Below are 25,000 nucleotides of genomic sequence, written 5' to 3' on the forward strand. Positions count from 1 at the left end.
ATATGCCTAGGGTTGTATTACAAGGTTCGGCTTTTTGTTTTCCATCCTATTGATGAAATTGAGTGCAGGTGCAGAGAGAACGCAGAGGATTGAAATGTTCAGGGAAAGGGTCTCACGCAGGAGCTCTAGACCAAAGGCACATTACTATGATTTATTAAAGTGCTTCATGCATGCAAAAGGAAACGTCCCTGGGTGGGCTTGAACCACCAACCTTTCGGTTAACAGCCGAACGCGCTAACCGATTGCGCCAAAGAGACTAGAGACAAAAGCACATCTCCTGAGACTCAACATATATCTTTATGTGTGCGCGCCTGCCTTGAGCTTGTGTTATATAAGGCGTCTTTATCCTACGCAGCATTTGCCATTTGCTTAGTGTCTTGTCACTGTTGGGTGTTATGATGCGCAGACTACTGTCTAATGGTGTTAGGGCCAGTATTACAACCAGTCCCAGTGTATGAGATACATGTATGACTTTTCTGTGGCCTTCTTAGCGTAGCTATCTGCTCCTCTGGTGGTGTTCTACCAGCCTGTCAGGCGTGTGTCTTGCCCATCCAATCTTCACTGTGGCATGTTAGACTTGTCTTCTCTGTGAGCGGAGTCTCCTTCCCAGAGCAGGTGCTTTCTCTGAACTCTTGCTTTGTAAGACTGCTGGGCAAGGCCCTCCCTAGCCCCTCACTCAGATAGATACATTTACCTGCAGAGCTCAGCTTTGGAGAAAGAGAGGGGGCAGAGAGCGCAAAGGGGAAGGCCCAAGGTGCACACCTTATTTTACATAAAAGCTCGGGCTCTTGGGAGGACAGGGACATGAGGGTTCTCAGGGAAAGCCATCACATTAGTATTGATGGCTGGGCCTTGAAACACAACAATCCCGGAATGGCCAGGCACAAAATGCCTGTGCAATAGGCCTGACCATAGGCTTCTGGAGGTCTTGCTCTCCAGAGGCCCCAGTGGTCTAAGCCCGACCAGGGCTGTAGGCCGCGTTGGGACGCATAAAGGGACGCAGGGCGCAGAACTCTGCCCGTTTCACCCCAGCATTTCGGGGAGGACAGGGAATTTGGCAAAGACAGTGGGAAGAATTTTTAAGGAGGAGAGTTCAGTGACATGATCTGAAACACAATAGTGCTGGTGATCTGGAGGCTGCCTTCTATGAGCCACTTCTGTCGGGAGCAGCCTGCCATCATGCCCTGATAAGCACAACACTAGTCCCAAGCCAGTGACCTCAGCAAATGCAAAAACATTCATACTTATAGTCTCCTGCATCTGATTCTTGCCATCATGTGAAACGTTGGCATTCCAATGTCTGTTGCACACACTTTGTTCATAGGTGTGCAATTTGAGTGCGTGCGCCTCATCACTGTCTTGGACAGAGCTCTGTCTCTAAGCTACACATGTGAAGCATTGGTGGTTCAGTGGTAGAATTCTCGCCTGCCACGCGGGAGGCCCGGGTTCGATTCCCGGCCAATGCAAGGCTGTGTTCTTTTGACTTTGCTTTCTAAATCAAATATGGGAACTCAGTGGGGCATAAAATGGGAAACAGTGACCCCGACGTGATTTGAACACGCAACCTTCTGATCTGGAGTCAGACGCGCTACCGTTGCGCCACGAGGTCCTTGCTTTTGGAGTCACATCAGCAAATGTTGTGAGCCTTTTCATTTTTGCCCACCTCCTTATATGCCTAGGGTTGTATTACAAGGTTTGGCTTTTTGTTTTCCATCCTATTGATGAAATTGAGTGCAGGTGCAGAGAGAACGCAGAGGATTGAAATGTTCAGGGAAAGGGTCTCACGCAGGAGCTCTAGACCAAAGGCACATTACTATGATTTATTAAAGTGCTTCATGCATGCAAAAGGAAACGTCCCTGGGTGGGCTTGAACCACCAACCTTTCGGTTAACAGCCAAACGTGCTAACCGATTGCGCCACAGAGACTAGTGACAAAAGCACATCTCCTGAGACCCAACATATATCTTTATGTGTGCGCGCCTGCCTTGAGCTTGTGTTATATAAGGCGTCTTTATCCTACGCAGCATTTGCCATTTGCTTAGTGTCTTGTCACTGTTGGGTGTTATGATGCGCAGACTACTATCTAATGGTGTTAGGGCCAGTATTACAACCAGTCCCAGTGTATGAGATACATGTATGACTTTTCTGTGGCCTTCTTAGCGTAGCTATCTGCTCCTCTGGTGGTGTTCTACCAGCCTGTCAGGCGTGTGTCTTGCCCATCCAATCTTCACTGTGGCATGTTAGACTTGTCTTCTCTGTGAGCGGAGTCTCCTTCCCAGAGCAGGTGCTTTCTCTGAACTCTTGCTTTGTAAGACTGCTGGGCAAGACCCTCCCTAGCCCCTCACTCAGATAGATACATTTACCTGCAGAGCTCAGCTTTGGAGAAAGAGAGGGGGCAGAGAGCGCAAAGGGGAAGGCCCAAGGTGCACACCTTATTTTACATAAAAGCTCGGGCTCTTGGGAGGACAGGGACATGAGGGTTCTCAGGGAAAGCCATCACATTAGTATTGATGGCTGGGCCTTGAAACACAACAATCCCGGAATGGCCAGGCACAAAATGCCTGTGCAATAGGCCTGACCATAGGCTTCTGGAGGTCTTGCTCTCCAGAGGCCCCAGTGGTCTAAGCCCGACCAGGGCTGTGCCCGACTAGGGCTGTAGGCCGCGTTGGGAGCGCGTTAGGGACGCATAAAGGGACGCAGGGCGCAGAACTCTGCCCGTTTCACCCCAGCATTTCGGGGAGGACAGGGAATTTGGCAAAGACAGTGGGAAGGATTTTTAAGGAGGAGAGTTCAGTGACATGATCTGAAACACAATAGTGCTGGTGATCTGGAGGCTGCCTTCTATGAGCCACTTCTGTCGGGAGCAGCCTGCCATCATGCCCTGATAACCACAACACTAGTCCCAAGCCAGTGACCTCAGCAAATGCAAAAACATTCATACTTATAGTCTCCTGCATCTGATTCTTGCCATCATGTGAAACGTTGGCATTCCAATGTCTGTTGCACACACTTTGTTCATAGGTGTGCAATTTGAGTGCGTGCGCCTCATCACTGTCTTGGACAGAGCTCTGTCTCTAAACTACACATGTGAAGCATTGGTGGTTCAGTGGTAGAATTCTCGCCTGCCACGCGGGAGGCCTGGGTTCGATTCCCGGCCAATGCAAGGCTGTGTTCTTTTGACTTTGCTTTCTAAATCAAATATGGGAACTCAGTGGGGCATAAAATGGGAAACAGTGACCCCGATGTGATTTGAACACGCAACCTTCTGATCTGGAGTCAGACGCGCTACCGTTGCGCCACGAGGTCCTTGCATTTGGAGTCACATCAGCAAATGTTGTGAGCCTTTTCATTTTTGCCCACCTCCTTATATGCCTAGGGTTGTATTACAAGGTTTGGCTTTTTGTTTTCCATCCTATTGATGAAATTGAGTGCAGGTGCAGAGAGAACGCAGAGGATTGAAATGTTCAGGGAAAGGGTCTCACGCAGGAGCTCTAGACCAAAGGCTCATTACTATGATTTATTAAAGTGCTTCATGCATGCAAAAGGAAACGTCCCTGGGTGGGCTTGAACCACCAACCTTTCGGTTAACAGCCGAACGCGCTAACCGATTGCGCCAAAGAGACTAGAGACAAAAGCACATCTCCTGAGACTCAACATATATCTTTATGTGTGCGCGCCTGCCTTGAGCTTGTGTTATATAAGGCATCTTTATCCTACGCAGCATTTGCCATTTGCTTAGTGTCTTGTCACTGTTGGGTGTTATGATGCGCAGACTACTGTCTAATGGTGTTAGGGCCAGTATTACAACCAGTCCCAGTGTATGAGATACATGTATGACTTTTCTGTGGCCTTCTTAGCGTAGCTATCTGCTCCTCTGGTGGTGTTCTACCAGCCTGTCAGGCGTGTGTCTTGCCCATCCAATCTTCACTGTGGCATGTTAGACTTGTCTTCTCTGTGAGCGGAGTCTCCTTCCCAGAGCAGGTGCTTTCTCTGAACTCTTGCTTTGTAAGACTGCTGGGCAAGGCCCTCCCTAGCCCCTCACTCAGATAGATACATTTACCTGCAGAGCTCAGCTTTGGAGAAAGAGAGGAGGCAGAGAGCGCAAAGGGGAAGGCCCAAGGTGCACACCTTATTTTACATAAAAGCTCGGGCTCTTGGGAGGACAGGGACATGAGGGTTCTCAGGGAAAGCCATCACATTAGTATTGATGGCTGGGCCTTGAAACACAACAATCCCGGAATGGCCAGGCACAAAATGCCTGTGCAATAGGCCTGACCATAGGCTTCTGGAGGTCTTGCTCTCCAGAGGCCCCAGTGGTCTAAGCCCGACCAGGGCTGTGCCCGACCAGGGCTGTAGGCCGCGTTGGGAGCGCGTTGGGAGCGCGTTAGGGACGCATAAAGGGACGCAGGGCGCAGAACTCTGCCCGTTTCACCCCAGCATTTCGGGGAGGACAGGGAATTTGGCAAAGACAGTGGGAAGGATTTTTAAGGAGGAGAGTTCAGTGACATGATCTGAAACACAATAGTGCTGGTGATCTGGAGGCTGCCTTCTATGAGCCACTTCTGTCGGGAGCAGCCTGCCATCATGCCCTGATAAGCACAACACTAGTCCCAAGCCAGTGACCTCAGCAAATGCAAAAACATTCATACTTATAGTCTCCTGCATCTGATTCTTGCCATCATGTGAAACGTTGGCATTCCAATGTCTGTTGCACACACTTTGTTCATAGGTGTGCAATTTGAGTGCGTGCGCCTCATCACTGTCTTGGACAGAGCTCTGTCTCTAATCTACACATGTGAAGCATTGGTGGTTCAGTGGTAGAATTCTTGCCTGCCACGCGGGAGGCCCGGGTTCGATTCCCGGCCAATGCAAGGCTGTGTTCTTTTGACTTTGCTTTCTAAATCAAATATGGGAACTCAGTGGGGCATAAAATGGGAAACAGTGACCCCGACGTGATTTGAACACGCAACCTTCTGATCTGGAGTCAGACGCGCTACCGTTGCGCCACGAGGTCCTTGCTTTTGGAGTCACATCAGCAAATGTTGTGAGCCTTTTCATTTTTGCCCACCTCCTTATATGCCTAGGGTTGTATTACAAGGTTTGGCTTTTTGTTTTCCATCCTATTGATGAAATTGAGTGCAGGTGCAGAGAGAACGCAGAGGATTGAAATGTTCAGGGAAAGGGTCTCACGCAGGAGCTCTAGACCAAAGGCACATTACTATGATCTATTAAAGTGCTTCATGCATGCAAAAGGAAACGTCCCTGGGTGGGCTTGAACCACCAACCTTTCGGTTAACAGCCGAACACGCTAACCTATTGCGCCACAGAGACTAGTGACAAAAGCACATCTCCTGAGACTCAACATATATCTTTATGTGTGCGCGCCTGCCTTGAGCTTGTGTTATATAAGGCGTCTTTATCCTACGCAGCATTTGCCATTTGCTTAGTGTCTTGTCACTGTTGGGTGTTATGATGCGCAGACTACTATCTAATGGTGTTAGGGCCAGTATTACAACCAGTCCCAGTGTATGAGATACATGTATGACTTTTCTGTGGCCTTCTTAGCCTAGCTATCTGCTCCTCTGGTGGTGTTCTACCAGCCTGTCAGGCGTGTGTCTTGCCCATCCAATCTTCACTGTGGCATGTTAGACTTGTCTTCTCTGTGAGCGGAGTCTCCTTCCCAGAGCAGGTGCTTTCTCTGAACTCTTGCTTTGTAAGACTGCTGGGCAAGGCCCTCCCTAGCCCCTCACTCAGATAGATACATTTACCTGCAGAGCTCAGCTTTGGAGAAAGAGAGGGGGCAGAGAGCGCAAAGGGGAAGGCCCAAGGTGCACACCTTATTTTACATAAAAGCTCGGGCTCTTGGGAGGACAGGGACATGAGGGTTCTCAGGGAAAGCCATCACATTAGTATTGATGGCTGGGCCTTGAAACACAACAATCCCGGAATGGCCAGGCACAAAATGCCTGTGCAATAGGCCTGACCATAGGCTTCTGGAGGTCTTGCTCTCCAGAGGCCCCAGTGGTCTAAGCCCGACCAGGGCTGTGCCCGACCAGGGCTGTAGGCCGCGTTGGGAGCGCGTTAGGGACGCAGGGCGCAGAACTCTGCCCGTTTCACCCCAGCATTTCGGGGAGAACAGGGAATTTGGCAAAGACAGTGGGAAGGATTTTTAAGGAGGAGAGTTCAGTGACATGATCTGAAACACAATAGTGCTGGTGATCTGGAGGCTGCCTTCTATGAGCCCCTTCTGTCGGGAGCAGCCTGCCATCATGCCCTGATAACCACAACACTAGTCCCAAGCCAGTGACCTCAGCAAATGCAAAAACATTCATACTTATAGTCTCCTGCATCTGATTCTTGCCATCATGTGAAACGTTGGCATTCCAATGTCTGTTGCACACACTTTGTTCATAGGTGTGCAATTTGAGTGCGTGCGCCTCATCACTGTCTTGGACAGAGCTCTGTCTCTAAGCTACACATGTGAAGCATTGGTGGTTCAGTGGTAGAATTCTCGCCTGCCGCTCGGGAGGCCCGGGTTCGATTCCCGGCCAATGCAAGGCTGTGTTCTTTTGACTTTGCTTTCTAAATCAAATATGGGAACTCAGTGGGGCATAAAATGGGAAACAGTGACCCCGATGTGATTTGAACACGCAACCTTCTGATCTGGAGTCAGACGCGCTACCGTTGCGCCACGAGGTCCTTGCATTTGGAGTCACATCAGCAAATGTTGTGAGCCTTTTCATTTTTGCCCACCTCCTTATATGCCTAGGGTTGTATTACAAGGTTTGGCTTTTTGTTTTCCATCCTATTGATGAAATTGAGTGCAGGTGCAGAGAGAACGCAGAGGATTGAAATGTTCAGGGAAAGGGTCTCACGCAGGAGCTCTAGACCAAAGGCACATTACTATGATTTATTAAAGTGCTTCATGCATGCAAAAGGAAACGTCCCTGGGTGGGCTTGAACCACCAACCTTTCGGTTAACAGCCGAACGCGCTAACCGATTGCGCCAAAGAGACTAGAGACAAAAGCACATCTCCTGAGACTCAACATATATCTTTATGTGTGCGCGCCTGCCTTGAGCTTGTGTTATATAAGGCATCTTTATCCTACGCAGCATTTGCCATTTGCTTAGTGTCTTGTCACTGTTGGGTGTTATGATGCGCAGACTACTGTCTAATGGTGTTAGGGCCAGTATTACAACCAGTCCCAGTGTATGAGATACATGTATGACTTTTCTGTGGCCTTCTTAGCGTAGCTATCTGCTCCTCTGGTGGTGTTCTACCAGCCTGTCAGGCGTGTGTCTTGCCCATCCAATCTTCACTGTGGCATGTTAGACTTGTCTTCTCTGTGAGCGGAGTCTCCTTCCCAGAGCAGGTGCTTTCTCTGAACTCTTGCTTTGTAAGACTGCTGGGCAAGGCCCTCCCTAGCCCCTCACTCAGATAGATACATTTACCTGCAGAGCTCAGCTTTGGAGAAAGAGAGGGGGCAGAGAGCGCAAAGGGGAAGGCCCAAGGTGCACACCTTATTTTACATAAAAGCTCGGGCTCTTGGGAGGACAGGGACATGAGGGTTCTCAGGGAAAGCCATCACATTAGTATTGATGGCTGGGCCTTGAAACACAACAATCCCGGAATGGCCAGGCACAAAATGCCTGTGCAATAGGCCTGACCATAGGCTTCTGGAGGTCTTGCTCTCCAGAGGCCCCAGTGGTCTAAGCCCGACCAGGGCTGTGCCCGACCAGGGCTGTAGGCCGCGTTGGGAGCGCGTTAGGGACGCATAAAGGGACGCAGGGCGCAGAACTCTGCCCGTTTCACCCCAGCATTTCGGGGAGGACAGGGAATTTGGCAAAGACAGTGGGAAGGATTTTTAAGGAGGAGAGTTCAGTGACATGATCTGAAACACAATAGTGCTGGTGATCTGGAGGCTGCCTTCTATGAGCCACTTCTGTCGGGAGCAGCCTGCCATCATGCCCTGATAAGCACAACACTAGTCCCAAGCCAGTGACCTCAGCAAATGCAAAAACATTCATACTTATAGTCTCCTGCATCTGATTCTTGCCATCATGTGAAACGTTGGCATTCCAATGTCTGTTGCACACACTTTGTTCATAGGTGTGCAATTTGAGTGCGTGCGCCTCATCACTGTCTTGGACAGAGCTCTGTCTCTAAGCTACACATGTGAAGCATTGGTGGTTCAGTGGTAGAATTCTCGCCTGCCACGCGGGAGGCCTGGGTTCGATTCCTGGCCAATGCAAGGCTGTGTTCTTTTGACTTTGCTTTCTAAATCAAATATGGGAACTCAGTGGGGCATAAAATGGGAAACAGTGACCCCGACGTGATTTGAACACGCAACCTTCTGATCTGGAGTCAGACGCGCTACCGTTGCGCCACGAGGTCCTTGCTTTTGGAGTCACATCAGCAAATGTTGTGAGCCTTTTCATTTTTGCCCACCTCCTTATCTGCCTAGGGTTGTATTACAAGGTTTGGCTTTTTGTTTTCCATCGTATTGATGAAATTGAGTGCAGGTGCAGAGAGAACGCAGAGGATTGAAATGTTCAGGGAAAGGGTCTCACGCAGGAGCTCTAGACCAAAGGCACATTACTATGATTTATTAAAGTGCTTCATGCATGCAAAAGGAAACGTCCCTGGGTGTGCTTGAACCACCAACCTTTCGGTTAACAGTCGAACGCGCTAACCGATTGCGCCACAAAGACTAGTGACAAAAGCACATCTCCTGAGACTCAACATATATCTTTATGTGTGCGCGCCTGCCTTGAGCTTGTGTTATATAAGGCGTCTTTATCCTACGCAGCATTTGCCATTTGCTTAGTGTCTTGTCACTGTTGGGTGTTATGATGCGCAGACTACTATCTAATGGTGTTAGGGCCAGTATTACAACCAGTCCCAGTGTATGAGATACATGTATGACTTTTCTGTGGCCTTCTTAGCGTAGCTATCTGCTCCTCTGGTGGTGTTCTACCAGCCTGTCAGGCGTGTGTCTTGCCCATCCAATCTTCACTGTGGCATGTTAGACTTGTCTTCTCTGTGAGCGGAGTCTCCTTCCCAGAGCAGGTGCTTTCTCTGAACTCTTGCTTTGTAAGACTGCTGGGCAAGGCCCTCCCTAGCCCCTCACTCAGATAGATACATTTACCTGCAGAGCTCAGCTTTGGAGAAAGAGAGGGGGCAGAGAGCGCAAAGGGGAAGGCCCAAGGTGCACACCTTATTTTACATAAAAGTTCGGGCTCTTGGGAGGACAGGGACATGAGGGTTCTCAGGGAAAGCCATCACATTAGTATTGATGGCTGGGCCTTGAAACACAACAATCCCGGAATGGCCAGGCACAAAATGCCTGTGCAATAGGCCTGACCATAGGCTTCTGGAGGTCTTGCTCTCCAGAGGCCCCAGTGGTCTAAGCCCGACCAGGGCTGTGCCCGACCAGGGCTGTAGGCCGCGTTGGGAGCGCGTTGGGAGCGCGTTAGGGACGCATAAAGGGACGCAGGGCGCAGAACTCTGCCCGTTTCACCCCAGCATTTCGGGGAGGACAGGGAATTTGGCAAAGACAGTGGGAAGGATTTTTAAGGAGGAGAGTTCAGTGACATGATCTGAAACACAATAGTGCTGGTGATCTGGAGGCTGCCTTCTATGAGCCACTTCTGTCGGGAGCAGCCTGCCATCATGCCCTGATAACCACAACACTAGTCCCAAGCCAGTGACCTCAGCAAATGCAAAAACATTCATACTTATAGTCTCCTGCATCTGATTCTTGCCATCATGTGAAACGTTGGCATTCCAATGTCTGTTGCACACACTTTGTTCATAGGTGTGCAATTTGAGTGCGTGCGCCTCATCACTGTCTTGGACAGAGCTCTGTCTCTAAGCTACACATGTGAAGCATTGGTGGTTCAGTGGTAGAATTCTCGCCTGCCACGCGGGAGGCCCGGGTTCGATTCCCGGCCAATGCAAAGCTGTGTTCTTTTGACTTTGCTTTCTAAATCAAATATGGGAACTCAGTGGGGCATAAAATGGGAAACAGTGACCCCGACGTGATTTGAACACGCAACCTTCTGATCTGGAGTCAGACGCGCTACCGTTGCGCCACGAGGTCCTTGCTTTTGGAGTCACATCAGCAAATGTTGTGAGCCTTTTCATTTTTGCCCACCTCCTTATCTGCCTAGGGTTGTATTACAAGGTTTGGCTTTTTGTTTTCCATCCTATTGATGAAATTGAGTGCAGGTGCAGAGAGAACGCAGAGGATTGAAATGTTCAGGGAAAGGGTCTCACGCAGGAGCTCTAGACCAAAGGCACATTACTATGATTTATTAAAGTGCTTCATGCATGCAAAAGGAAACGTCCCTGGGTGTGCTTGAACCACCAACCTTTCGGTTAACAGTCGAACGCGCTAACCGATTGCGCCACAAAGACTAGTGACAAAAGCACATCTCCTGAGACTCAACATATATCTTTATGTGTGCGCGCCTGCCTTGAGCTTGTGTTATATAAGGCGTCTTTATCCTACGCAGCATTTGCCATTTGCTTAGTGTCTTGTCACTGTTGGGTGTTATGATGCGCAGACTACTATCTAATGGTGTTAGGGCCAGTATTACAACCAGTCCCAGTGTATGAGATACATGTATGACTTTTCTGTGGCCTTCTTAGCGTAGCTATCTGCTCCTCTGGTGGTGTTCTACCAGCCTGTCAGGCGTGTGTCTTGCCCATCCAATCTTCACTGTGGCATGTTAGACTTGTCTTCTCTGTGAGCGGAGTCTCCTTCCCAGAGCAGGTGCTTTCTCTGAACTCTTGCTTTGTAAGACTGCTGGGCAAGGCCCTCCCTAGCCCCTCACTCAGATAGATACATTTACCTGCAGAGCTCAGCTTTGGAGAAAGAGAGGGGGCAGAGAGCGCAAAGGGGAAGGCCCAAGGTGCACACCTTATTTTACATAAAAGCTCGGGCTCTTGGGAGGACAGGGACATGAGGGTTCTCAGGGAAAGCCATCACATTAGTATTGATGGCTGGGCCTTGAAACACAACAATCCCGGAATGGCCAGGCACAAAATGCCTGTGCAATAGGCCTGACCATAGGCTTCTGGAGGTCTTGCTCTCCAGAGGCCCCAGTGGTCTAAGCCCGACCAGGGCTGTGCCCGACCAGGGCTGTAGGCCGCGTTGGGAGCGCGTTAGGGACGCAGGGCGCAGAACTCTGCCCGTTTCACCCCAGCATTTCGGGGAGGACAGGGAATTTGGCAAAGACAGTGGGAAGGATTTTTAAGGAGGAGAGTTCAGTGACATGATCTGAAACACAATAGTGCTGGTGATCTGGAGGCTGCCTTCTATGAGCCACTTCTGTCGGGAGCAGCCTGCCATCATGCCCTGATAACCACAACACTAGTCCCAAGCCAGTGACCTCAGCAAATGCAAAAACATTCATACTTATAGTCTCCTGCATCTGATTCTTGCCATCATGTGAAACGTTGGCATTCCAATGTCTGTTGCACACACTTTGTTCATAGGTGTGCAATTTGAGTGTGTGCGCCTCATCACTGTCTTGGACAGAGCTCTGTCTCTAAGCTACACATGTGAAGCATTGGTGGTTCAGTGGTAGAATTCTCGCCTGCCACGCGGGAGGCCCGGGTTCGATTCCCGGCCAATGCAAGGCTGTGTTCTTTTGACTTTGCTTTCTAAATCAAATATGGGAACTCAGTGGGGCATAAAATGGGAAACAGTGACCCCGACGTGATTTGAACACGCAACCTTCTGATCTGGAGTCAGACGCGCTACCGTTGCGCCACGAGGTCCTTGCTTTTGGAGTCACATCAGCAAATGTTGTGAGCCTTTTCATTTTTGCCCACCTCCTTATATGCCTAGGGTTGTATTACAAGGTTTGGCTTTTTGTTTTCCATCCTATTGATGAAATTGAGTGCAGGTGCAGAGAGAACGCAGAGGATTGAAATGTTCAGGGAAAGGGTCTCACGCAGGAGCTCTAGACCAAAGGCACATTACTATGATTTATTAAAGTGCTTCATGCATGCAAAAGGAAACGTCCCTGGGTGTGCTTGAACCACCAACCTTTCGGTTAACAGTCGAACGCGCTAACCGATTGCGCCACAAAGACTAGTGACAAAAGCACATCTCCTGAGACTCAACATATATCTTTATGTGTGCGCGCCTGCCTTGAGCTTGTGTTATATAAGGCGTCTTTATCCTACGCAGCATTTGCCATTTGCTTAGTGTCTTGTCACTGTTGGGTGTTATGATGCGCAGACTACTATCTAATGGTGTTAGGGCCAGTATTACAACCAGTCCCAGTGTATGAGATACATGTATGACTTTTCTGTGGCCTTCTTAGCGTAGCTATCTGCTCCTCTGGTGGTGTTCTACCAGCCTGTCAGGCGTGTGTCTTGCCCATCCAATCTTCACTGTGGCATGTTAGACTTGTCTTCTCTGTGAGCGGAGTCTCCTTCCCAGAGCAGGTGCTTTCTCTGAACTCTTGCTTTGTAAGACTGCTGGGCAAGGCCCTCCCTAGCCCCTCACTCAGATAGATACATTTACCTGCAGAGCTCAGCTTTGGAGAAAGAGAGGGGGCAGAGAGCGCAAAGGGGAAGGCCCAAGGTGCACACCTTATTTTACATAAAAGCTCGGGCTCTTGGGAGGACAGGGACATGAGGGTTCTCAGGGAAAGCCATCACATTAGTATTGATGGCTGGGCCTTGAAACACAACAATCCCGGAATGGCCAGGCACAAAATGCCTGTGCAATAGGCCTGACCATAGGCTTCTGGAGGTCTTGCTCTCCAGAGGCCCCAGTGGTCTAAGCCCGACCAGGGCTGTGCCCGACCAGGGCTGTAGGCCGCGTTGGGAGCGCGTTAGGGACGCAGGGCGCAGAACTCTGCCCGTTTCACCCCAGCATTTCGGGGAGGACAGGGAATTTGGCAAAGACAGTGGGAAGGATTTTTAAGGAGGAGAGTTCAGTGACATGATCTGAAACACAATAGTGCTGGTGATCTGGAGGCTGCCTTCTATGAGCCACTTCTGTCGGGAGCAGCCTGCCATCATGCCCTGATAACCACAACACTAGTCCCAAGCCAGTGACCTCAGCAAATGCAAAAACATTCATACTTATAGTCTCCTGCATCTGATTCTTGCCATCATGTGAAACGTTGGCATTCCAATGTCTGTTGCACACACTTTGTTCATAGGTGTGCAATTTGAGTGCGTGCGCCTCATCACTGTCTTGGACAGAGCTCTGTCTCTAAGCTACACATGTGAAGCATTGGTGGTTCAGTGGTAGAATTCTCGCCTGCCACGCGGGAGGCCCGGGTTCGATTCCCGGCCAATGCAAGGCTGTGTTCTTTTGACTTTGCTTTCTAAATCAAATATGGGAACTCAGTGGGGCATAAAATGGGAAACAGTGACCCCGACGTGATTTGAACACGCAACCTTCTGATCTGGAGTCAGACGCGCTACCGTTGCGCCACGAGGTCCTTGCTTTTGGAGTCACATCAGCAAATGTTGTGAGCCTTTTCATTTTTGCCCACCTCCTTATATGCCTAGGGTTGTATTACAAGGTTTGGCTTTTTGTTTTCCATCCTATTGATGAAATTGAGTGCAGGTGCAGAGAGAACGCAGAGGATTGAAATGTTCAGGGAAAGGGTCTCACGCAGGAGCTCTAGACCAAAGGCACATTACTATGATTTATTAAAGTGCTTCATGCATGCAAAAGGAAACGTCCCTGGGTGGGCTTGAACCACCAACCTTTCGGTTAACAGCCGAACACGCTAACCGATTGCGCCACAGAGACTAGTGACAAAAGCACATCTCCTGAGACTCAACATATATCTTTATGTGTGCGCGCCTGCCTTGAGCTTGTGTTATATAAGGCGTCTTTATCCTACGCAGCATTTGCCATTTGCTTAGTGTCTTGTCACTGTTGGGTGTTATGATGCGCAGACTACTATCTAATGGTGTTAGGGCCAGTATTACAACCAGTCCCAGTGTATGAGATACATGTATGACTTTTCTGTGGCCTTCTTAGCGTAGCTATCTGCTCCTCTGGTGGTGTTCTACCAGCCTGTCAGGCGTGTGTCTTGCCCATCCAATCTTCACTGTGGCATGTTAGACTTGTCTTCTCTGTGAGCGGAGTCTCCTTCCCAGAGCAGGTGCTTTCTCTGAACTCTTGCTTTGTAAGACTGCTGGGCAAGGCCCTCCCTAGCCCCTCACTCAGATAGATACATTTACCTGCAGAGCTCAGCTTTGGAGAAAGAGAGGGGGCAGAGAGCGCAAAGGGGAAGGCCCAAGGTGCACACCTTATTTTACATAAAAGCTCGGGCTCTTGGGAGGACAGGGACATGAGGGTTCTCAGGGAAAGCCATCACATTAGTATTGATGGCTGGGCCTTGAAACACAACAATCCCAGAATGGCCAGGCACAAAATGCCTGTGCAATAGGCCTGACCATAGGCTTCTGGAGGTCTTGCTCTCCAGAGGCCCCAGTGGTCTAAGCCCGACCAGGGCTGTGCCCGACCAGGGCTGTAGGCCGCGTTGGGAGCGCGTTAGGGACGCAGGGCGCAGAACTCTGCCCGTTTCACCCCAGCATTTCGGGGAGAACAGGGAATTTGGCAAAGACAGTGGGAAGGATTTTTAAGGAGGAGAGTTCAGTGACATGATCTGAAACACAATAGTGCTGGTGATCTGGAGGCTGCCTTCTATGAGCCCCTTCTGTCGGGAGCAGCCTGCCATCATGCCCTGATAACCACAACACTAGTCCCAAGCCAGTGACCTCAGCAAATGCAAAAACATTCATACTTATAGTCTCCTGCATCTGATTCTTGCCATCATGTGAAACGTTGGCATTCCAATGTCTGTTGCACACACTTTGTTCATAGGTGTGCAATTTGAGTGCGTGCGCCTCATCACTGTCTTGGACAGAGCTCTGTCTCTAAGCTACACATGTGAAGCATTGGTGGTTCAGTGGTAGAATTCTCGCCTGCCGCGCGGGAGGCCCGGGTTCGATTCCCGGCCAATGCAAGGCTGTGTTCTTTTGACTTTGCTTTCTAAATCAAATATGGGAACTCAGTGGGGCATAAAATGGGAAACAGTGACCCCGATGTGATTTGAACACGCAACCTTCTGATCTGGAGTCAGACGCGCTACCGTTGCGCCACGAGGTCCTTGCATTTGGAGTCACATCAGCAAATGTTGTGAGCCTTTTCATTTTTGCCCACCTCCTTATATGCCTAGGGTTGTATTACAAGGTTTGGCTTTTTGTTTTCCATCCTATTGATGAAATTGAGTGCAGGTGCAGAGAGAACGCAGAGGATTGAAATGTTCAGGGAAAGGGTCTCACGCAGGAGCTCTAGACCAAAGGCACATTACTATGATTTATTAAAGTGCTTCATGCATGCAAAAGGAAACGTCCCTGGGTGGGCTTGAACCACCAACCTTTCGGTTAACAGCCGAACGCGCTAACCGATTGCGCCAAAGAGACTAGAGACAAAAGCACATCTCCTGAGACTCAACATATATCTTTATGTGTGCGCGCCTGCCTTGAGCTTGTGTTATATAAGGCATCTTTATCCTACGCAGCATTTGCCATTTGCTTAGTGTCTTGTCACTGTTGGGTGTTATGATGCGCAGACTACTGTCTAATGGTGTTAGGGCCAGTATTACAACCAGTCCCAGTGTATGAGATACATGTATGACTTTTCTGTGGCCTTCTTAGCGTAGCTATCTGCTCCTCTGGTGGTGTTCTACCAGCCTGTCAGGCGTGTGTCTTGCCCATCCAATCTTCACTGTGGCATGTTAGACTTGTCTTCTCTGTGAGCGGAGTCTCCTTCCCAGAGCAGGTGCTTTCTCTGAACTCTTGCTTTGTAAGACTGCTGGGCAAGGCCCTCCCTAGCCCCTCACTCAGATAGATACATTTACCTGCAGAGCTCAGCTTTGGAGAAAGAGAGGAGGCAGAGAGCGCAAAGGGGAAGGCCCAAGGTGCACACCTTATTTTACATAAAAGCTCGGGCTCTTGGGAGGACAGGGACATGAGGGTTCTCAGGGAAAGCCATCACATTAGTATTGATGGCTGGGCCTTGAAACACAACAATCCCGGAATGGCCAGGCACAAAATGCCTGTGCAATAGGCCTGACCATAGGCTTCTGGAGGTCTTGCTCTCCAGAGGCCCCAGTGGTCTAAGCCCGACCAGGGCTGTAGGCCGCGTTGGGAGCGCGTTGGGAGCGCGTTAGGGACGCATAAAGGGACGCAGGGCGCAGAACTCTGCCCATTTCACCCCAGCATTTCGGGGAGGACAGGGAATTTGGCAAAGACAGTGGGAAGGATTTTTAAGGAGGAGAGTTCAGTGACATGATCTGAAACACAATAGTGCTGGTGATCTGGAGGCTGCCTTCTATGAGCCACTTCTGTCGGGAGCAGCCTGCCATCATGCCCTGATAAGCACAACACTAGTCCCAAGCCAGTGACCTCAGCAAATGCAAAAACATTCATACTTATAGTCTCCTGCATCTGATTCTTGCCATCATGTGAAACGTTGGCATTCCAATGTCTGTTGCACACACTTTGTTCATAGGTGTGCAATTTGAGTGCGTGCGCCTCATCACTGTCTTGGACAGAGCTCTGTCTCTAAGCTACACATGTGAAGCATTGGTGGTTCAGTGGTAGAATTCTCGCCTGCCACGCGGGAGGCCCGGGTTCGATTCCCGGCCAATGCAAGGCTGTGTTCTTTTGACTTTGCTTTCTAAATCAAATATGGGAACTCAGTGGGGCATAAAATGGGAAACAGTGACCCCGACGTGATTTGAACACGCAACCTTCTGATCTGGAGTCAGACGCGCTACCGTTGCGCCACGAGGTACTTGCTTTTGGAGTCACATCAGCAAATGTTGTGAGCCTTTTCATTTTTGCCCACCTCCTTATCTGCCTAGGGTTGTATTACAAGGTTTGGCTTTTTGTTTTCCATCCTATTGATGAAATTGAGTGCAGGTGCAGAGAGAACGCAGAGGATTGAAATGTTCAGGGAAAGGGTCTCACGCAGGAGCTCTAGACCAAAGGCACATTACTATGATTTATTAAAGTGCTTCATGCATGCAAAAGGAAACGTCCCTGGGTGTGCTTGAACCACCAACCTTTCGGTTAACAGTCGAACGCGCTAACCGATTGCGCCACAAAGACTAGCGACAAAAACACATCTCCTGAGACTCAACATATATCTTTATGTGTGCGCGCCTGCCTTGAGCTTGTGTTATATAAGGCGTCTTTATCCTACGCAGCATTTGCCATTTGCTTAGTGTCTTGTCACTGTTGGGTGTTATGATGCGCAGACTACTATCTAATGGTGTTAGGGCCAGTATTACAACCAGTCCCAGTGTATGAGATACATGTATGACTTTTCTGTGGCCTTCTTAGCGTAGCTATCTGCTCCTCTGGTGGTGTTCTACCAGCCTGTCAGGCGTGTGTCTTGCCCATCCAATCTTCACTGTGGCATGTTAGACTTGTCTTCTCTGTGAGCGGAGTCTCCTTCCCAGAGCAGGTGCTTTCTCTGAACTCTTGCTTTGTAAGACTGCTGGGCAAGGCCCTCCCTAGCCCCTCACTCAGATAGATACATTTACCTGCAGAGCTCAGCTTTGGAGAAAGAGAGGGGGCAGAGAGCGCAAAGGGGAAGGCCCAAGGTGCACACCTTATTTTACATAAAAGCTCGGGCTCTTGGGAGGACAGGGACATGAGGGTTCTCAGGGAAAGCCATCACATTAGTATTGATGGCTGGGCCTTGAAACACAACAATCCCGGAATGGCCAGGCACAAAATGCCTGTGCAATAGGCCTGACCATAGGCTTCTGGAGGTCTTGCTCTCCAGAGGCCCCAGTGGTCTAAGCCCGACCAGGGCTGTGCCCGACCAGGGCTGTAGGCCGCGTTGGGAGCGAGTTAGGGACGCATAAAGGGACGCAGGGCGCAGAACTCTGCCCGTTTCACCCCAGCATTTCGGGGAGGACAGGGAATTTGGCAAAGACAGTGGGAAAGGATTTTTAAGGAGGAGAGTTCAGTGACATGATCTGAAACACAATAGTGCTGGTGATCTGGAGGCTGCCTTCTATGAGCCACTTCTGTCGGGAGCAGCCTGCCATCATGCCCTGATAACCACAACACTAGTCCCAAGCCAGTGACCTCAGCAAATGCAAAAACATTCATACTTATAGTCTCCTGCATCTGATTCTTGCCATCATGTGAAACGTTGGCATTCCAATGTCTGTTGCACACACTTTGTTCATAGGTGTGCAATTTGAGTGCGTGCGCCTCATCATTGTCTTGAACAGAGCTCTGTCTCTAAGCTACACATGTGAAGCATTGGTGGTTCAGTGGTAGAATTCTCGCCTGCCACGCGGGAGGCCCGGGTTCGATTTCCGGCCAATGCAAGGCTGTGTTCTTTTGACTTTGCTTTCTAAATCAAATATGGGAACTCAGTGGGGCATAAAATGGGAAACAGTGACCCCGACGTGATTTGAACACGCAACCTTCTGATCTGGAGTCAGACGCGCTACCGTTGTGCCACGAGGTCCTTGCTTTTGGAGTCACATCAGCAAATGTTGTGAGCCTTTTCATTTTTGCCCACCTCCTTATGTGCCTAGGGTTGTATTACAAGGTTTGGCTTTTTGTTTTCCATCCTATTGATGAAATTGAGTGCAGGTGCAGAGAGAACGCAGAGGATTGAAATGTTCAGGGAAAGGGTCTCACGCAGGAGCTCTAGACCAAAGGCACATTACTATGATTTATTAAAGTGCTTCATGCATGCAAAAGGAAACGTCCCTGGGTGTGCTTGAACCACCAACCTTTCGGTTAACAGTCGAACGCGCTAACCGATTGCGCCACAAAGACTAGTGACAAAAGCACATCTCCTGAGACTCAACATATATCTTTATGTGTGCGCGCCTGCCTTGAGCTTGTGTTATATAAGGCGTCTTTATCCTACGCAGCATTCGCCATTTGCTTAGTGTCTTGTCACTGTTGGGTGTTATGATGCGCAGACTACTATCTAATGGTGTTAGGGCCAGTATTACAACCAGTCCCAGTGTATGAGATACATGTATGACTTTTCTGTGGCCTTCTTAGCGTAGCTATCTGCTCCTCTGGTGGTGTTCTACCAGCCTGTCAGGCGTGTGTCTTGCCCATCCAATCTTCACTGTGGCATGTTAGACTTGTCTTCTCTGTGAGCGGAGTCTCCTTCCCAGAGCAGGTGCTTTCTCTGAACTCTTGCTTTGTAAGACTGCTGGGCAAGGCCCTCCCTAGCCCCTCACTCAGATAGATACATTTACCTGCAGAGCTCAGCTTTGGAGAAAGAGAGGGGGCAGAGAGCGCAAAGGGGAAGGCCCAAGGTGCACACCTTATTTTACATAAAAGCTCGGGCTCTTGGGAGGACAGGGACATGAGGGTTCTCAGGGAAAGCCATCACATTAGTATTGATGGCTGGGCCTTGAAACACAACAATCCCGGAATGGCCAGGCACAAAATGCCTGTGCAATAGGCCTGACCATAGGCTTCTGGAGGTCTTGCTCTCCAGAGGCCCCAGTGGTCTAAGCCCGACCAGGGCTGTGCCCGACCAGGGCTGTAGGCCGCGTTGGGAGCGCGTTAGGGACGCAGGGCGCAGAACTCTGCCCGTTTCACCCCAGCATTTCGGGGAGGACAGGGAATTTGGCAAAGACAGTGGGAAGGATTTTTAAGGAGGAGAGTTCAGTGACATGATCTGAAACACAATAGTGCTGGTGATCTGGAGGCTGCCTTCTATGAGCCACTTCTGTCGGGAGCAGCCTGCCATCATGCCCTGATAAGCACAACACTAGTCCCAAGCCAGTGACCTCAGCAAATGCAAAAACATTCATACTTATAGTCTCCTGCATCTGATTCTTGCCATCATGTGAAACGTTGGCATTCCAATGTCTGTTGCACACACTTTGTTCATAGGTGTGCAATTTGAGTGCGTGCGCCTCATCACTGTCTTGGACAGAGCTCTGTCTCTAAGCTACACATGTGAAGCATTGGTGGTTCAGTGGTAGAATTCTCGCCTGCCACGCGGGAGGCCCGGGTTTGATTCCCGGCCAATGCAAGGCTGTGTTCTTTTGACTTTGCTTTCTAAATCAAATATGGGAACTCAGTGGGGCATAAAATGGGAAACAGTGACCCCGACGTGATTTGAACACGCAACCTTCTGATCTGGAGTCAGACGCGCTACCGTTGCGCCACGAGGTCCTTGCTTTTGGAGTCACATCAGCAAATGTTGTGAGCCTTTTCATTTTTGCCCACCTCCTTATCTGCCTAGGGTTGTATTACAAGGTTTGGCTTTTTGTTTTCCATCCTATTGATGAAATTGAGTGCAGGTGCAGAGAGAACGCAAAGGATTGAAATGTTCAGGGAAAGGGTCTCACGCAGGAGCTCTAGACCAAAGGCACATTACTATGATTTATTAAAGTGCTTCATGCATGCAAAAGGAAACGTCCCTGGGTGTGCTTGAACCACCAACCTTTCGGTTAACAGTCGAACGCGCTAACCGATTGCGCCACAAAGACTAGTGACAAAAGCACATCTCCTGAGACTCAACATATATCTTTATGTGTGCGCGCCTGCCTTGAGCTTGTGTTATATAAGGCGTCTTTATCCTACGCAGCATTTGCCATTTGCTTAGTGTCTTGTCACTGTTGGGTGTTATGATGCGCAGACTACTATCTAATGGTGTTAGGGCCAGTATTACAACCAGTCCCAGTGTATGAGATACATGTATGACTTTTCTGTGGCCTTCTTAGCGTAGCTATCTGCTCCTCTGGTGGTGTTCTACCAGCCTGTCAGGCGTGTGTCTTGCCCATCCAATCTTCACTGTGGCATGTTAGACTTGTCTTCTCTGTGAGCGGAGTCTCCTTCCCAGAGCAGGTGCTTTCTCTGAACTCTTGCTTTGTAAGACTGCTGGGCAAGGCCCTCCCTAGCCCCTCACTCAGATAGATACATTTACCTGCAGAGCTCAGCTTTGGAGAAAGAGAGGGGGCAGAGAGCGCAAAGGGGAAGGCCCAAGGTGCACACCTTATTTTACATAAAAGCTCGGGCTCTTGGGAGGACAGGGACATGAGGGTTCTCAGGGAAAGCCATCACATTAGTATTGATGGCTGGGCCTTGAAACACAACAATCCCGGAATGGCCAGGCACAAAATGCCTGTGCAATAGGCCTGACCATAGGCTTCTGGAGGTCTTGCTCTCCAGAGGCCCCAGTGGTCTAAGCCCGACCAGGGCTGTGCCCGACCAGGGCTGTAGGCCGCGTTGGGAGCGCGTTAGGGACGCAGGGCGCAGAACTCTGCCCGTTTCACCCCAGCATTTCGGGGAGGACAGGGAATTTGGCAAAGACAGTGGGAAGGATTTTTAAGGAGGAGAGTTCAGTGACATGATCTGAAACACAATAGTGCTGGTGATCTGGAGGCTGCCTTCTATGAGCCACTTCTGTCGGGAGCAGCCTGCCATCATGCCCTGATAACCACAACACTAGTCCCAAGCCAGTGACCTCAGCAAATGCAAAAACATTCATACTTATAGTCTCCTGCATCTGATTCTTGCCATCATGTGAAACGTTGGCATTCCAATGTCTGTTGCACACACTTTGTTCATAGGTGTGCAATTTGAGTGCGTGCGCCTCATCACTGTCTTGGACAGAGCTCTGTCTCTAAGCTACACATGTGAAGCATTGGTGGTTCAGTGGTAGAATTCTCGCCTGCCACGCGGGAGGCCCGGGTTCGATTCCCGGCCAATGCAAGGCTGTGTTCTTTTGACTTTGCTTTCTAAATCAAATATGGGAACTCAGTGGGGCATAAAATGGGAAACAGTGACCCCGACGTGATTTGAACACGCAACCTTCTGATCTGGAGTCAGACGCGCTACCGTTGCGCCACGAGGTCCTTGCTTTTGGAGTCACATCAGCAAATGTTGTGAGCCTTTTCATTTTTGCCCACCTCCTTATATGCCTAGGGTTGTATTACAAGGTTCGGCTTTTTGTTTTCCATCCTATTGATGAAATTGAGTGCAGGTGCAGAGAGAACGCAGAGGATTGAAATGTTCAGGGAAAGGGTCTCACGCAGGAGCTCTAGACCAAAGGCACATTACTATGATTTATTAAAGTGCTTCATGCATGCAAAAGGAAACGTCACTGGGTGGGCTTGAACCACCAACCTTTCGGTTAACAGCCGAACGCGCTAACCGATTGCGCCAAAGAGACTAGAGACAAAAGCACATCTCCTGAGACTCAACATATATCTTTATGTGTGCGCGCCTGCCTTGAGCTTGTGTTATATAAGGCGTCTTTATCCTACGCAGCATTTGCCATTTGCTTAGTGTCTTGTCACTGTTGGGTGTTATGATGCGCAGACTACTGTCTAATGGTGTTAGGGCCAGTATTACAACCAGTCCCAGTGTATGAGATACATGTATGACTTTTCTGTGGCCTTCTTAGCGTAGCTATCTGCTCCTCTGGTGGTGTTCTACCAGCCTGTCAGGCGTGTGTCTTGCCCATCCAATCTTCACTGTGGCATGTTAGACTTGTCTTCTCTGTGAGCGGAGTCTCCTTCCCAGAGCAGGTGCTTTCTCTGAACTCTTGCTTTGTAAGACTGCTGGGCAAGACCCTCCCTAGCCCCTCACTCAGATAGATACATTTACCTGCAGAGCTCAGCTTTGGAGAAAGAGAGGGGGCAGAGAGCGCAAAGGGGAAGGCCCAAGGTGCACACCTTATTTTACATAAAAGCTCGGGCTCTTGGGAGGACAGGGACATGAGGGTTCTCAGGGAAAGCCATCACATTAGTATTGATGGCTGGGCCTTGAAACACAACAATCCCGGAATGGCCAGGCACAAAATGCCTGTGCAATAGGCCTGACCATAGGCTTCTGGAGGTCTTGCTCTCCAGAGGCCCCAGTGGTCAAAGCCCGACCAGGGCTGTGCCCGACTAGGGCTGTAGGCCGCGTTGGGAGCGCGTTAGGGACGCAGGGCGCAGAACTCTGCCCGTTTCACCCCAGCATTTCGGGGAGGACAGGGAATTTGGCAAAGACAGTGGGAAGGATTTTTAAGGAGGAGAGTTCAGTGACATGATCTGAAACACAATAGTGCTGGTGATCTGGAGGCTGCCTTCTATGAGCCACTTCTGTCGGGAGCAGCCTGCCATCATGCCCTGATAACCACAACACTAGTCCCAAGCCAGTGACCTCAGCAAATGCAAAAACATTCATACTTATAGTCTCCTGCATCTGATTCTTGCCATCATGTGAAACGTTGGCATTCCAATGTCTGTTGCACACACTTTGTTCATAGGTGTGCAATTTGAGTGCGTGCGCCTCATCACTGTCTTGGACAGAGCTCTGTCTCTAAGCTACACATGTGAAGCATTGGTGGTTCAGTGGTAGAATTCTCGCCTGCCACGCGGGAGGCCTGGGTTCGATTCCCGGCCAATGCAAGGCTGTGTTCTTTTGACTTTGCTTTCTAAATCAAATATGGGAACTCAGTGGGGCATAAAATGGGAAACAGTGACCCCGACGTGATTTGAACACGCAACCTTCTGATCTGGAGTCAGACGCGCTACCGTTGCGCCACGAGGTCCTTGCTTTTGGAGTCACATCAGCAAATGTTGTGAGCCTTTTCATTTTTGCCCACCTCCTTATATGCCTAGGGTTGTATTACAAGGTTTGGCTTTTTGTTTTCCATCCTATTGATGAAATTGAGTGCAGGTGCAGAGAGAACGCAGAGGATTGAAATGTTCAGGGAAAGGGTCTCACGCAGGAGCTCTAGACCAAAGGCACATTACTATGATTTATTAAAGTGCTTCATGCATGCAAAAGGAAACGTCCCTGGGTGGGCTTGAACCACCAACCTTTCGGTTAACAGCCGAACACGCTAACCGATTGCGCCACAGAGACTAGTGACAAAAGCACATCTCCTGAGACTCAACATATATCTTTATGTGTGCGCGCCTGCCTTGAGCTTGTGTTATATAAGGCGTCTTTATCCTACGCAGCATTTGCCATTTGCTTAGTGTCTTGTCACTGTTGGGTGTTATGATGCGCAGACTACTATCTAATGGTGTTAGGGCCAGTATTACAACCAGTCCCAGTGTATGAGATACATGTATGACTTTTCTGTGGCCTTCTTAGCGTAGCTATCTGCTCCTCTGGTGGTGTTCTACCAGCCTGTCAGGCGTGTGTCTTGCCCATCCAATCTTCACTGTGGCATGTTAGACTTGTCTTCTCTGTGAGCGGAGTCTCCTTCCCAGAGCAGGTGCTTTCTCTGAACTCTTGCTTTGTAAGACTGCTGGGCAAGGCCCTCCCTAGCCCCTCACTCAGATAGATACATTTACCTGCAGAGCTCAGCTTTGGAGAAAGAGAGGGGGCAGAGAGCGCAAAGGGGAAGGCCCAAGGTGCACACCTTATTTTACATAAAAGCTCGGGCTCTTGGGAGGACAGGGACATGAGGGTTCTCAGGGAAAGCCATCACATTAGTATTGATGGCTGGGCCTTGAAACACAACAATCCCGGAATGGCCAGGCACAAAATGCCTGTGCAATAGGCCTGACCATAGGCTTCTGGAGGTCTTGCTCTCCAGAGGCCCCAGTGGTCTAAGCCCGACCAGGGCTGTGCCCGACCAGGGCTGTAGGCCGCGTTGGGAGCGCGTTAGGGACGCAGGGCGCAGAACTCTGCCCGTTTCACCCCAGCATTTCGGGGAGAACAGGGAATTTGGCAAAGACAGTGGGAAGGATTTTTAAGGAGGAGAGTTCAGTGACATGATCTGAAACACAATAGTGCTGGTGATCTGGAGGCTGCCTTCTATGAGCCCCTTCTGTCGGGAGCAGCCTGCCATCATGCCCTGATAACCACAACACTAGTCCCAAGCCAGTGACCTCAGCAAATGCAAAAACATTCATACTTATAGTCTCCTGCATCTGATTCTTGCCATCATGTGAAACGTTGGCATTCCAATGTCTGTTGCACACACTTTGTTC

At 49.8% G+C, this 25,000-nt stretch overlaps 43 non-coding genes across 43 annotated transcripts; 14 read left to right on the top strand and 29 right to left on the bottom strand.

The window, feature by feature from the left end:
• Positions 1-183: 183 nt before the first annotated feature.
• TRNAN-GUU (transfer RNA asparagine (anticodon GUU)) lies at positions 184-257 on the bottom strand. The gene has a single exon. It is a non-coding gene; the product is annotated as a tRNA-Asn (tRNA).
• A 1,138-nt stretch (positions 258-1,395) lies between these two features.
• TRNAG-GCC (transfer RNA glycine (anticodon GCC)) lies at positions 1,396-1,466 on the top strand. The gene has a single exon. It is a non-coding gene; the product is annotated as a tRNA-Gly (tRNA).
• Positions 1,467-1,537: 71 nt separating this feature from the next.
• TRNAW-CCA (transfer RNA tryptophan (anticodon CCA)) lies at positions 1,538-1,609 on the bottom strand. The gene has a single exon. It is a non-coding gene; the product is annotated as a tRNA-Trp (tRNA).
• A 243-nt stretch (positions 1,610-1,852) lies between these two features.
• On the bottom strand, positions 1,853-1,926 carry TRNAN-GUU (transfer RNA asparagine (anticodon GUU)). The gene has a single exon. It is a non-coding gene; the product is annotated as a tRNA-Asn (tRNA).
• A 1,166-nt stretch (positions 1,927-3,092) lies between these two features.
• On the top strand, positions 3,093-3,163 carry TRNAG-GCC (transfer RNA glycine (anticodon GCC)). Its single transcript has one exon. It is a non-coding gene; the product is annotated as a tRNA-Gly (tRNA).
• Positions 3,164-3,234: 71 nt separating this feature from the next.
• On the bottom strand, positions 3,235-3,306 carry TRNAW-CCA (transfer RNA tryptophan (anticodon CCA)). Its single transcript has one exon. It is a non-coding gene; the product is annotated as a tRNA-Trp (tRNA).
• Positions 3,307-3,549: 243 nt separating this feature from the next.
• On the bottom strand, positions 3,550-3,623 carry TRNAN-GUU (transfer RNA asparagine (anticodon GUU)). The gene has a single exon. It is a non-coding gene; the product is annotated as a tRNA-Asn (tRNA).
• Positions 3,624-4,800: 1,177 nt separating this feature from the next.
• TRNAG-GCC (transfer RNA glycine (anticodon GCC)) lies at positions 4,801-4,871 on the top strand. Its single transcript has one exon. It is a non-coding gene; the product is annotated as a tRNA-Gly (tRNA).
• Positions 4,872-4,942: 71 nt separating this feature from the next.
• On the bottom strand, positions 4,943-5,014 carry TRNAW-CCA (transfer RNA tryptophan (anticodon CCA)). The gene has a single exon. It is a non-coding gene; the product is annotated as a tRNA-Trp (tRNA).
• A 243-nt stretch (positions 5,015-5,257) lies between these two features.
• On the bottom strand, positions 5,258-5,331 carry TRNAN-GUU (transfer RNA asparagine (anticodon GUU)). Its single transcript has one exon. It is a non-coding gene; the product is annotated as a tRNA-Asn (tRNA).
• Positions 5,332-6,485: 1,154 nt separating this feature from the next.
• Positions 6,486-6,556, top strand: TRNAG-GCC (transfer RNA glycine (anticodon GCC)). The gene has a single exon. It is a non-coding gene; the product is annotated as a tRNA-Gly (tRNA).
• A 71-nt stretch (positions 6,557-6,627) lies between these two features.
• On the bottom strand, positions 6,628-6,699 carry TRNAW-CCA (transfer RNA tryptophan (anticodon CCA)). Its single transcript has one exon. It is a non-coding gene; the product is annotated as a tRNA-Trp (tRNA).
• Positions 6,700-6,942: 243 nt separating this feature from the next.
• On the bottom strand, positions 6,943-7,016 carry TRNAN-GUU (transfer RNA asparagine (anticodon GUU)). Its single transcript has one exon. It is a non-coding gene; the product is annotated as a tRNA-Asn (tRNA).
• Positions 7,017-8,182: 1,166 nt separating this feature from the next.
• On the top strand, positions 8,183-8,253 carry TRNAG-GCC (transfer RNA glycine (anticodon GCC)). The gene has a single exon. It is a non-coding gene; the product is annotated as a tRNA-Gly (tRNA).
• A 71-nt stretch (positions 8,254-8,324) lies between these two features.
• Positions 8,325-8,396, bottom strand: TRNAW-CCA (transfer RNA tryptophan (anticodon CCA)). The gene has a single exon. It is a non-coding gene; the product is annotated as a tRNA-Trp (tRNA).
• Positions 8,397-8,639: 243 nt separating this feature from the next.
• Positions 8,640-8,713, bottom strand: TRNAN-GUU (transfer RNA asparagine (anticodon GUU)). The gene has a single exon. It is a non-coding gene; the product is annotated as a tRNA-Asn (tRNA).
• A 1,177-nt stretch (positions 8,714-9,890) lies between these two features.
• On the top strand, positions 9,891-9,961 carry TRNAG-GCC (transfer RNA glycine (anticodon GCC)). Its single transcript has one exon. It is a non-coding gene; the product is annotated as a tRNA-Gly (tRNA).
• Positions 9,962-10,032: 71 nt separating this feature from the next.
• TRNAW-CCA (transfer RNA tryptophan (anticodon CCA)) lies at positions 10,033-10,104 on the bottom strand. Its single transcript has one exon. It is a non-coding gene; the product is annotated as a tRNA-Trp (tRNA).
• Positions 10,105-10,347: 243 nt separating this feature from the next.
• TRNAN-GUU (transfer RNA asparagine (anticodon GUU)) lies at positions 10,348-10,421 on the bottom strand. Its single transcript has one exon. It is a non-coding gene; the product is annotated as a tRNA-Asn (tRNA).
• A 1,154-nt stretch (positions 10,422-11,575) lies between these two features.
• TRNAG-GCC (transfer RNA glycine (anticodon GCC)) lies at positions 11,576-11,646 on the top strand. Its single transcript has one exon. It is a non-coding gene; the product is annotated as a tRNA-Gly (tRNA).
• A 71-nt stretch (positions 11,647-11,717) lies between these two features.
• TRNAW-CCA (transfer RNA tryptophan (anticodon CCA)) lies at positions 11,718-11,789 on the bottom strand. The gene has a single exon. It is a non-coding gene; the product is annotated as a tRNA-Trp (tRNA).
• Positions 11,790-12,032: 243 nt separating this feature from the next.
• On the bottom strand, positions 12,033-12,106 carry TRNAN-GUU (transfer RNA asparagine (anticodon GUU)). The gene has a single exon. It is a non-coding gene; the product is annotated as a tRNA-Asn (tRNA).
• A 1,154-nt stretch (positions 12,107-13,260) lies between these two features.
• TRNAG-GCC (transfer RNA glycine (anticodon GCC)) lies at positions 13,261-13,331 on the top strand. The gene has a single exon. It is a non-coding gene; the product is annotated as a tRNA-Gly (tRNA).
• Positions 13,332-13,402: 71 nt separating this feature from the next.
• TRNAW-CCA (transfer RNA tryptophan (anticodon CCA)) lies at positions 13,403-13,474 on the bottom strand. Its single transcript has one exon. It is a non-coding gene; the product is annotated as a tRNA-Trp (tRNA).
• A 243-nt stretch (positions 13,475-13,717) lies between these two features.
• On the bottom strand, positions 13,718-13,791 carry TRNAN-GUU (transfer RNA asparagine (anticodon GUU)). Its single transcript has one exon. It is a non-coding gene; the product is annotated as a tRNA-Asn (tRNA).
• Positions 13,792-14,945: 1,154 nt separating this feature from the next.
• TRNAG-GCC (transfer RNA glycine (anticodon GCC)) lies at positions 14,946-15,016 on the top strand. The gene has a single exon. It is a non-coding gene; the product is annotated as a tRNA-Gly (tRNA).
• Positions 15,017-15,087: 71 nt separating this feature from the next.
• Positions 15,088-15,159, bottom strand: TRNAW-CCA (transfer RNA tryptophan (anticodon CCA)). Its single transcript has one exon. It is a non-coding gene; the product is annotated as a tRNA-Trp (tRNA).
• Positions 15,160-15,402: 243 nt separating this feature from the next.
• TRNAN-GUU (transfer RNA asparagine (anticodon GUU)) lies at positions 15,403-15,476 on the bottom strand. Its single transcript has one exon. It is a non-coding gene; the product is annotated as a tRNA-Asn (tRNA).
• A 1,161-nt stretch (positions 15,477-16,637) lies between these two features.
• Positions 16,638-16,708, top strand: TRNAG-GCC (transfer RNA glycine (anticodon GCC)). The gene has a single exon. It is a non-coding gene; the product is annotated as a tRNA-Gly (tRNA).
• Positions 16,709-16,779: 71 nt separating this feature from the next.
• Positions 16,780-16,851, bottom strand: TRNAW-CCA (transfer RNA tryptophan (anticodon CCA)). The gene has a single exon. It is a non-coding gene; the product is annotated as a tRNA-Trp (tRNA).
• Positions 16,852-17,094: 243 nt separating this feature from the next.
• On the bottom strand, positions 17,095-17,168 carry TRNAN-GUU (transfer RNA asparagine (anticodon GUU)). The gene has a single exon. It is a non-coding gene; the product is annotated as a tRNA-Asn (tRNA).
• Positions 17,169-18,335: 1,167 nt separating this feature from the next.
• Positions 18,336-18,406, top strand: TRNAG-GCC (transfer RNA glycine (anticodon GCC)). The gene has a single exon. It is a non-coding gene; the product is annotated as a tRNA-Gly (tRNA).
• Positions 18,407-18,477: 71 nt separating this feature from the next.
• Positions 18,478-18,549, bottom strand: TRNAW-CCA (transfer RNA tryptophan (anticodon CCA)). Its single transcript has one exon. It is a non-coding gene; the product is annotated as a tRNA-Trp (tRNA).
• Positions 18,550-18,792: 243 nt separating this feature from the next.
• Positions 18,793-18,866, bottom strand: TRNAN-GUU (transfer RNA asparagine (anticodon GUU)). Its single transcript has one exon. It is a non-coding gene; the product is annotated as a tRNA-Asn (tRNA).
• Positions 18,867-20,020: 1,154 nt separating this feature from the next.
• Positions 20,021-20,091, top strand: TRNAG-GCC (transfer RNA glycine (anticodon GCC)). Its single transcript has one exon. It is a non-coding gene; the product is annotated as a tRNA-Gly (tRNA).
• A 71-nt stretch (positions 20,092-20,162) lies between these two features.
• On the bottom strand, positions 20,163-20,234 carry TRNAW-CCA (transfer RNA tryptophan (anticodon CCA)). The gene has a single exon. It is a non-coding gene; the product is annotated as a tRNA-Trp (tRNA).
• Positions 20,235-20,477: 243 nt separating this feature from the next.
• TRNAN-GUU (transfer RNA asparagine (anticodon GUU)) lies at positions 20,478-20,551 on the bottom strand. Its single transcript has one exon. It is a non-coding gene; the product is annotated as a tRNA-Asn (tRNA).
• A 1,154-nt stretch (positions 20,552-21,705) lies between these two features.
• Positions 21,706-21,776, top strand: TRNAG-GCC (transfer RNA glycine (anticodon GCC)). Its single transcript has one exon. It is a non-coding gene; the product is annotated as a tRNA-Gly (tRNA).
• Positions 21,777-21,847: 71 nt separating this feature from the next.
• TRNAW-CCA (transfer RNA tryptophan (anticodon CCA)) lies at positions 21,848-21,919 on the bottom strand. Its single transcript has one exon. It is a non-coding gene; the product is annotated as a tRNA-Trp (tRNA).
• A 243-nt stretch (positions 21,920-22,162) lies between these two features.
• On the bottom strand, positions 22,163-22,236 carry TRNAN-GUU (transfer RNA asparagine (anticodon GUU)). The gene has a single exon. It is a non-coding gene; the product is annotated as a tRNA-Asn (tRNA).
• A 1,154-nt stretch (positions 22,237-23,390) lies between these two features.
• On the top strand, positions 23,391-23,461 carry TRNAG-GCC (transfer RNA glycine (anticodon GCC)). The gene has a single exon. It is a non-coding gene; the product is annotated as a tRNA-Gly (tRNA).
• A 71-nt stretch (positions 23,462-23,532) lies between these two features.
• On the bottom strand, positions 23,533-23,604 carry TRNAW-CCA (transfer RNA tryptophan (anticodon CCA)). The gene has a single exon. It is a non-coding gene; the product is annotated as a tRNA-Trp (tRNA).
• Positions 23,605-23,847: 243 nt separating this feature from the next.
• TRNAN-GUU (transfer RNA asparagine (anticodon GUU)) lies at positions 23,848-23,921 on the bottom strand. Its single transcript has one exon. It is a non-coding gene; the product is annotated as a tRNA-Asn (tRNA).
• Between the last annotated feature and the right edge of the window lie 1,079 nt (positions 23,922-25,000).

This window comes from Triturus cristatus, chromosome 4_2 (genome assembly GCF_964204655.1).
Source record: "Triturus cristatus chromosome 4_2, aTriCri1.1, whole genome shotgun sequence".
NCBI classification, from domain to species: domain Eukaryota; kingdom Metazoa; phylum Chordata; class Amphibia; order Caudata; family Salamandridae; genus Triturus; species Triturus cristatus.